The 10,000-nt window shown below is 44.3% G+C and overlaps 1 protein-coding gene across 9 annotated transcripts in view; it reads left to right on the plus strand.

The window, feature by feature from the left end:
• Positions 1 to 10,000, plus strand: part of EBF3 (EBF transcription factor 3) — a 128,717-nt gene that overhangs the window by 7,964 nt on the left and 110,753 nt on the right. The window lies entirely within an intron of this gene.

Consider the following 10,000-nt stretch of genomic DNA (forward strand, 5'->3'; position numbering starts at 1 on the left):
TTTTGAAATTGGTACCCAAATTGAATAAATGTTAGACGTGTACATATGACACCAGTTTTGTGAAGCAGAGGTTTGGACGGTTTTGAAGAGGGGTTGAATTTCCGCAGCTTTCATTACAAAGTTATCTTTTGATCATGAACTTTGCTGTCCAGTGTCTGAAAAATTAAACCCGGAAAACTCCATGAGTTAAGCCTAAAGAAATATGCGCCACCAGTGGAGAGCAATGCTAATGTTTAACTAGCTGGAATAGCTGTTTGCTTAGTGGAGAATGTTCGGTATCTGACAGAAGGGACAGCTCTCTTATTAGTAATCAAATAGGGTTGACCAGTTGTGGCCGTCACTCAGGCAATTGAGAACAAGTTCAACACTTTATAGAACTCGAACTATGAAAATCAATATAATTATATCTGTCTTTAGTGTTGTGGCTATGGAAATCATATAGCCTTAGATTATTGTCTTGTAACTGAATTTATTTTATTTTTTTGATTGGCTAGAAGTGTTTGAGCTATTGGAGTCTTGTCTGAGTATAAGTTGCTTGAAAAGGCAGTGCATGTTGGCTTTGAATGAAGGATTGTGAAAGTGTTTCATCTTTTGAGTGATGCTTTAAATTTTAAAAGAGGACTTGTTTATAAAGTGTGAGATTTCTAGCATGCCACAGTGATGAAGTAGCCATGTTGATTTGGCTAACATTTTAGATGCTGTGTTTTCCTTTCAAAATCACTTTGGATTTGTGCAACATTCAATCCTTTATTGACTATTGATACTGAATAACTTTTAATACTCAGTTTTTATCATATGGTGGGAAATATTTTCCCCAGATATGCAGAAATATGTTCCTTAATTCTTGTCTGAGAGAATGTTTTCTTATATTTGGTTAATTAAAATATGTGCTAAGATTACTCATATTTCTATAACCTAAGAGAAGTGTGTGATTATTTGATATTCTAGAAGCATGAGAGGAGGGGAAAAAACGTAAAAACATTTGGTTAATGGGTTTACCATGTTTATTTGAATAAGGAGGATTGAAGCTCCATTTACGCCTGGCATAAATGCTTTGGAGGTCTTAATTATTGATGAAAAATCTGCTCTGCTTCTAAATTCAAAGATCTGGCAATTTTATAGAAATTTTAATCACCGTCTATTTTAGTGATTTTAAGGTAAGGATAGTTTTATGAAATGAGAAATACAATGTACATTTTTAGCATTCTTAAGAAAGCTGTCACTTAGAATGGCAAAGTACTATTAGCATTGTGTTGTCTGCTGTAAATCCCTGTGAAATGATTGCAGTATTGGCACCGTCTTCAGCTTAAGGCATATTTCTATGTGAAAAAAAAATGAAGAATTTAGTGTTCACTAGGGCAAGTTAGATTAATCAGAGAAAGAAGAATACCTATAGGAGGGCATTCTCTTTAGAGCGATACCGTCTTTTGCAACTGAGATGCGTTTCAGTTTCATAATGATAATCATTTCTGTGAGGTGTATGTTGCCTCTGAAAATTAGTTGCTTATGTTGAGTTTCTAGCCTGTGTTCTCTCTTGAGTATTGCAGAATAAAATGTCCCACCAGACTGGGGAGTCAGTTTCCAGGTCCCCATCAGCAGTGTCTCATTTGGTTAGTTGGCTTAAAAAAGAATTATATACAATGTGCTTTGCCGGCTCCTTGTGGCCTTTGGATACATTTAGCAGGTTCTGACCAGATAAGGCATATTTGTCCTGAGGATATAAACCAATAATTCCAACCTGAATTGAGATCAATGGGTCCACATTTGTTCCAGCCCACACCGAGCCTCTTCCGGCACGTTGAGACTGCTTTTCTGTGTTATGAGAACAGAGAAGTAAGCTCCTCGCTCTGGCAGGGTAATCACATTCTATAGACTCTGATGCCTTAAATCAATTAATTACACAATTTAGTTCAGTTATCTTTCAGAAGCATTAAATACTTATGAATGGCATGAAGACCCTTCAGAGAAAAAAAAAGGGGGGAAAGTGAGGCTGTTTCCCATTACAAAGCCCTTTTCATGCACTGCAAAGGTTTCACTTATGTTAACTGTTTTCTTTCTCATAAAACATTGCTAGAGAAACAATTTTTTAATAGCACCATGGTTATAACTGTGTATTTAAAATGCAGTGTATTTAAAACAATATAACAACTTACGGAGGAAAGGAGAAACATAACATTGTAAAGTAAAAAGCATGGTCAATAAAGAGATACTACAGGAAAAAAAAGTATCTATGGTAAATTGTGTGACCTGCAGAGAACCAAATGCAAGGAAAGGAAGAGTGCACACACACGAACACACGTGCACACCTTCTATACATATGTATATACACATGTGCACACGCACACACACACATGATTTTTAATGGTGTTGCTGAAAAGGATGGGAGTATCATTTTCCTCGTGGAATAATGTTTTCTGGGAAAACACAAAAGCAGATGGTCTTCATTAGGAACACCCATTGTCCACATATCCCAACTATGAACAGATAAATCTCTCCTGTTTCACCCGTGCATTCCAAGGGCTGCAAATGATTCCAGGATGTCAGTGTAGCTGCTAAGCCAACACCACACTCTGGCTCCCATCACTTGCTCGTGCCATCCCGGTCTGTTTCCCAAGGAGCTCTGGAAATGCCCAGGAAGGTGCATACTCCTTTTCTCCCCCTCCTTGCTTGGGCTGGGTGGATGGAAGGTGCGAGGTCCAACTGTTGCAAAGTGGGGAGGCCGACTGTAGGGGCTGTGGCTGCCCAGGCAGGCCGGGCACACGCAGGGGCTCCATGCAGCGCTGGGAGCGGGCTCGGCGGGGCGGTTCCAGATGGCACCATCTCCGGCGTCCCACTCGCTGGCATCTCTGTGGCAGGCGGTGCCCCCTCCCCAATCAATCTGGCATTAGTCTATAGAGTTGGGAGACTTATCATTCCAAGTCTGTCCTACTTTCCTGTCTGGAAGCCAGACATCTGTTTATCCCATTTTCTTTCATACAGAGTTTGGAATTGCTTTAGTTTTGGTGGGGGTGGGGGGGGAGGATGAAGTTTTGTCATATTTAACAGCTGTTATAAAATTTCAACCCTGTGGGCTCTGAAAATACTTTTCAGCTGACCTCAGATTTTTATGCGTAATTGACGTTGCGTCGTAGGGAAATATTATTTGCTTAACCTTCCATTGTCTGTGATTTCACATTGTCTTTAGTCAGATGACCTGACTACCCCCATTTCAGCTCTGCACCCCCCAACCCTGCACAGCCACACTTTGATTCATACGTGCGCTTTAAGTTTACACCTTTAAAGTGACTGTGGAACGGTAGCCCAACGATTGGAGATTTTTTTTTCAGTCTTTCTTTTTTCTTTCTTTCTTTTTCTTTCTTGCTTTTCTTTCTTTCTTTCTTTTTTTTTTTTTAGTCAACAGTGTTTCCTTTCACTTCCTGTCACAAAGGTCAAAGAGAGCCGACCTTTGCTGGCAGTCCTGCTCACTGAATTATTCATGGGATTGACTTTTTGTCAGCACACACAGTTGTGCTCTGGGACATTTTATTCATTTACCTCATTTAAAGCGCCTTTCTGCACCTGTTCAAGTATTAATATCATGTAATTTGGGCCTAATGCCGATTTTGCTGAACACTCATTATATTTTTTATTAGCTATATTTCCAAACGATTATGTATGATTATTACCAAGCCTTACAAACAGCACCGGGTTATTCCCTAGCCCTTTACATCTTCTTGTCAGGTTGTTTTCAGAAGCGGGGAGGATAAACATTTGACCAGTCCCAATGTTTTTATTCCTACTCCATCTCCAAGCAGAGAACTTAAAGCTTCCTCCCTCATGGCTTTGCACGAGCGTGATTAAATCCAACTCTGCTGAAGCTGTACAAATGCCAGCATTTATAAGGTCAACGCTTTTGTTAAAAATGCTATGTAAATGAGGATCTGCAAAAAGGGACATTAAATAAAATTAAATTCATTGTCTTCTTTAATGTCATTTACATTTTGGCTAAGCCCCGGCCTGTCAAGGAGGATTTTAAAAATAATATTAATTACACATCATTTAGGGATCCAAGGTTTTCTATTCAGTAGCATTTGGATAACCTGCAAAACGGAGACTGTTTATTAACTTCTTAAATGACAACTCGTCATTTCATCTGCATAATGCAATGAAAACAGTATAGTTTAGTGTTAATTTTTCCTTCTCAGTTTTCTTAAAGATGTGAATATAATTATCATTGGATAGGCCTTGGGGTCCTGGAGATCCTCTCTTGGCGGAGGCTGTGCATTGGAGACGCTCTTTGGTTCAGGGTCTGTTTTAATACATTGGGCCTTCAGTGAAGGGAAAGTATTGGCTAGAAATTTGGCAATATTAAAACACCCTTTGGATGAATGGATGTGGCTACAAAGAATCTGATTCTGGCTGGCACCGGCCCCATTTGGCTTCGCCGGGCTCAGGTGTGAATGGCTGTTTTATTCCCTGGCAGCGCCAGTAAGGAGAGGCAAAAAGTTCACTGCATTCATTCATCCTTTCAATTTTTCCCCCCAAACTTCTGAAAATAAACAGAAAAGGAAGAGCTGCATTATGGAGGCACAATGGCATGCTTTCATTTAAAGAGGGAGGCACCAGGAACAGTGCCCACTTTGTAGGTTTGCTCTGCCCATAACCTTGAGATGCGGGTGTGCACCATGCCGGCTGCACGGTCAGCCTCCGCTGTGTGTCACAGTGCGCGTGGTCGCCTGCCACGGTGGGTCGGGGCCACCACCAGGCCCGGGCCTGCATCTCTGGCCTAGGCCGAGGAGGCCTGCGAGATTTATGGCTGCATGACCTGGGTAAGGACTCGACCGCCAGGCCAGTTGAGGGCTGGGTTTGAAAACAAGCCACACACCCACAATGACTTCCGCATCACTCTCAACCAGCTCAGATTCCCGTCTGCTTGTGTAAGGGTGAAAACCTCGTGGTGTTGCCTGCCCCGGCCCTGCGGCAGCATGCAGCCGGGTATGAACGTGCAGGGGTGGAGGCAAGGGCTGGAAGCAGGGCTGTCAGAAGCTATACTCTGGGAGGCATGTTGACGCAAACCATCCTGCGCCGCTGCGGCAGCCTTATCAGGTGAGGAGCGAAGATATTGCAGTGCCTGTAATTGTGTTAGGATGGCATGGGTGAATTGGATTACTTTATGGAAAGCCGTCCAAACTCGAGGTTCTGTTACGCATGCTTACAGGAAGCAGATAATTACTCTGTGCACCAGAAGATAATTGGGGCTGGCCAGAGGCCTTCTTGTGATGCCTAAGAAAGCAGGAGAAGCTGGCCTCGTCAAAGCCTTTAGGAGACAGACAAGGAGGATGGTGATCTTTGCTAGGCATAGGTGTCTCACTGTGATGCTGTAATCGTTGGTTACTTTTTAAAGATGGTGAATAATTTATCAGAATTCAAACTAACAGTGGCAAAGGGAGACACGTTCAAGAAGATAAAAATTCCAAGCTCTAATGATGGAGATTTTCGTTGCAGACAGGAAGTGATTGACAAGTGGGGGTACAGGAAGTGAAAACTTAAGGAGCTTACCCTGCAGTTGGCGAAGCTTCTGCAGCCTACACTTGGAGAAAATGAAAACCATCCCTCCCTCAGCTTGCCAGAACACAAGCTCCTCTTGTTTGTTTATCTTAATAGCAAATCTCCCAAAAATGTTTGTGGTCCAAACTCTATATAATGAGACATTATGCTGACATTATTCATGCTTTAAAATAAAAATATGGCTATCATTTAGAAAAATTAGTGCAGGAATTTTATGGGTTAAGGGTTTTTTTGTTGTTGTTCTTGTTGAATTTTATAAGCTTCTTAGTCTTTGGGGTAACCAGCGTTCATTAAATTGTAGAAGCTTGAGAAAACTGTTTTCAAAACGATGTATTCAGAAAAAGGTCAGACGTATCTGTCAAAAGAGTAAATGCTATAAATTTGCCAGCAGTTCGATAGAGAGCACTGCAGGGAGGGGTATTGGGAAACTCTTACTTTAGTTGTTTTTGAATCACTCATTTCCCCTTCCCTTTAAAAACAACGCAAATGAAAACGATCCCTCTCCAATTCCTTCGCTGGAAGTCACTCAGCTAGAAAATACTCAAAATTCATGCAGGACTGTGGTGCCCGAGTGGACGGGGCGCATCCTCTGCAAACAGTGGTGGGGGCAGCGGCCGCGCCTTCCCAGTAATTCACTAGGAAATGAGTTTAACATGTGCGGAAAGGAAGGGGCTCGCGGTTGTGTTGTTGTAGGACATGGAGCCCAGGCCCCGCGAACGGAAGGAGTCGGCTCCAGCGTGTCTCTGCTGGAAGACGGAGCTGCCTGCACATCTGGAGAGGAGGCCGTGCATTTGCCCAGACAGGCAGCTCCAGCCGCCGCCCCTGCCTCCGCCCCCTCCCCTCCCTCCTCTCCCTCCCTCCTCCCTTCACTCTCCACCCTCCTTCCTATATTTTCCTCTGTCCCTCTCAGCAGAAAGCAGTTGGGGGCAGGGTGCCATGTTAAAGCACACAAGGAAACAAAACTTTGGCAGTGTTTAAGGCCCTAAAAGCATTTGCCCTGGTAAGGTTGACTTTACAAAGGGCGAAAGACCAACCTCGACCATTGAGGCCTGCCAGTGGAGTCCAGGTTTCCACAGTGGTTTCATAAGGAACTGTACCCCTCCCTCTTTCTGTAAGTTTTCATGGAATCAGAAAGCTTGCACAGAGATGGCCAATCTGGATGTTACGGAGCTGCTGAAAAATTGGTCCGGAGGCCTGTGCCGGGGCTGGAGCCATCCGAGGGTGACATACCTGCAGTACAAGCCCGGGATTTGATTATGGGCCTGGGCAGGCAGAGTGCGCCTTCCCCAGGCGTGCATGTGGGGATCCTGAGCAGGGTCACCCAACGCTGGGCAGCGATGGGGCCTGCATCAAAGGTCACGTTCCCCCAGGAGTCCCATCACTTGGAACAGGGTCATTTAGGCCCAATGGGGGAGTGTCCCTTTTATTTGATGTAACACCCAGGAAAGCCAGCTTAGTATTGGAGCCTAGGACGCTGTTCACTGGTTTGGGGAGGGGCTCCTCCCTGAGTGCCCCCTAAGTTTTCTTTTTCTTTCTTTCCTTTTTTTCTTGTTATTTTGAGATGGAGTTTTGTTCTTGTTGCCCCAAGCTGGAGTACAATGGCACGATCTTGGCTCACCGCAACCTCCGCCTCCTGGGTTCAAGTGATTCTCCTGCCTCAGCCTACCGAGTAGCTGGAATTATAGGCATGCGCCACCACGCCCAGCTAATTCTGTATTTTTTTTTAGTAGAGATGGGGTTTCTCCATGTTGGTCAGGCTGGTCTTGAACTCCCGACCTCAGGTGATCCGCCCACCTTGGCCTCCCAAAGTGCTGGGATTATAGGTGAGAGCCACCGCACAAGTGCCCCTTAAGTTTTCTAAGAACTTCAGCACCAGGAGAGCTGGCTGGCAGGGGCCTAAATGCTCTTCTGACAGATTAATGCAGGTGTCCTTTCCAAGTTGTCATTGTTAAGAACCACACGTCCGGCTCTGCAGAATGACATCCCATGGTCAGGAGGAAGGACCGGGAGATGCAGACAGCCTGGGGGGCAGGGCATAAAGCAGGGACATTGAAGCCACACCAGCAACAGGCACCCCTAACCTGGCCTTGTCTTCTTCTGCATCTGATGCGGATTTAAAGGTGTTCTCATAACGCTTTAAAAACAGTGAATATAGTATTTTTTAGAGCAGTGTTAGGTTTACAGAAAAATGAGCAGAGAGTACCGAGTTCCCGTATCCCTGAACCTCCCTCCACCTCCCTGCTTCCCCCAGTGTTAACGTCTTGCTTTGGTGCAGTATCCTCATTACACCTGAGCCAATGCTGATACATAAATATGAACTAATGTCTGCAGTTTACATTGGGTTCACTCTTGGTGTGGTACATTTCATGGGTTTTGGCAAACGCGTTGTGACATGTACTTGCCATTGCACGGCCGTGCAGAATAGTTTCACATGTGCTCCACCTAGCCACCCCTCCCCCTTTTTTGAACCCCTGGCAGCCCTGGATCCTTTTACTGTGTCTCTAGTTTTGCTTTTTCAGAATGTGGTAGAGTTGGTAGCATACATTATGTAGTTTTTCCAGGCTAGCTGATGCTGCTGCTGCTTTTTTTTTTTTTTTTTTTTTTGAGACAGAGTTTTTGCTCTTGTTGCCCAGGCTGGAGTGCAATGGTGCAATCGTGGCTCACTGCAACCTCCTCCTCCTGGGTTCAAGTGATTCTTCTGCCTCAGCTTCCCAAGCAGCTGGGATTACAGGCATGCACCACTACACCTGGCTAGTTTTTTTATATTTTTAGTAGTGACAGGGTTTCGCCATGTTGGTCAGGCTGGTCTCGAACTCCTGACCTCAGGTGATCCACCCGCCTCAGCCTCCCAAAGTGCTGGGATTACAGACATGAGCCACCGTGTCTGGCCCAGACTGGCTGCTTTCACTGAGCAGCAGGCATTTAAGTTTCCTCCATGTCTTCTTGTGACTTTTTAGCTCACCGATAATACTCTCTTTGAATGTAATTTTTTCCCCTTCTTTAAGGTTTCTGGGCGCTCTGCTTCCTTCCTTTCCGTGTCTTGGTGTTTTAGGAGTGAAATCCCTCACTCCTGAGCTTGTCAAGGTAGCAGGTCACGTTTTGGTGTTTGGATGTTGTCAGTGGGTTCGCCAGGCTTTCGGAAGTTTGCCCGTCCTGCCCTTCTTTTTCTTTTTCTTTTTTTTTTTTTCCCCCAAAGCATTTGGTTCCTTTGCAAAGAAAGAAATGAAAACATTTTAACTTTATATTCAGAATTTAAGTGGCATGGCTCAATTTCACTTATTATAAGGGGTTTATTTCCTCAACAATACTATTTTGGAATATTTAAATAGCATAGGCCATAAAAGGAAAATGATTAAATTATTGGGAAGGCAAATATACTGCACTGTGGCATAAAAACAGAATGAATTCAGCATTCAGTATAGTTGTTGGCTTTTTTGGTTTAATAAATTAAACTACAAATTTTCCTAATTGCCAAACAAAATGTTAGGCCAGCTTTAGCCATTGCTGACAGTAAAACACAACATAAAACCTGCTGAGAGTTATATGTGGTATTTAATACGAGACAGAGTAATGCAAGGGTTTTTATGGTTAAGTATGAATTCACACCCACAGCATTTGTTTCCCATTAGGAAAGGTTTGTAAATCAGATCAGTGTGCCGGGATGGGGTGGTCCCCCGGCGGCCCCTCTTCCTTGATATTTGGTTATTGGAAATGCTGCCAAAGGGAGCTCCCTGTCCATTTCCATTTTCTCAATGAAGCGGCTCGTCCCCTGACACGAGGAAGATTGGGTCAGGAAACAAGTGGGGGATTGGATTGGACATGCTGCTGGTCCCCACCGTCCGAGGTCATCGGCCCGATCCAGCCACTGGGCAGCCGCCATCAGTTACTGAGACGTGGGCTGCCAGGTCCCCGGCCAGCGAGGCCCTAGGGAAAGGTGGAAGGACCTGGGAAAGTGCTTGCAGAGGGGGAAGGCCGGCGATCGCTATCATTTATTAAATTTGACAAGCAGGTTCTAAATATAACAGCCCTTTCTCCAAAGATCATTACTTTGAACAAATAAATGAGTTATGCAAGTTAATAAACGGTGAGGTTCTCCATCCAGAGGTGCACCTTTGTGTGGCTCAAAAATAGATCCTGCCCTCTCCTGCTCCCCCCAACGGGGGGACACGGATCCTCTCCCTCTTCTGTTGGTCACTGGAGCTCCTGACTGGGACGCTGGCCCTGTCTGCAGTGTGGCATGCCAACAACAATCCAAGAAAAAGCTCAGAAACAAAAATAAACTTGTTTTGGGCCAGAATATTATGACACATAGATGTGCCTTATAGTTTTAAAAATACTTCTTTCATACGTGATCGTGAATAAAGCAAGGCTTATGAGACATTTAACTTTAAGGAAAAATGTCATTTGGCTGCTCTGAGTCCTGCGGTCAGCAGCATGTTTACTGGGTTCGGGA

The sequence above is a fragment of the Papio anubis genome, chromosome 11, assembly GCF_008728515.1.
Source record: "Papio anubis isolate 15944 chromosome 11, Panubis1.0, whole genome shotgun sequence".
In the NCBI taxonomy this organism is placed as follows: domain Eukaryota; kingdom Metazoa; phylum Chordata; class Mammalia; order Primates; family Cercopithecidae; genus Papio; species Papio anubis.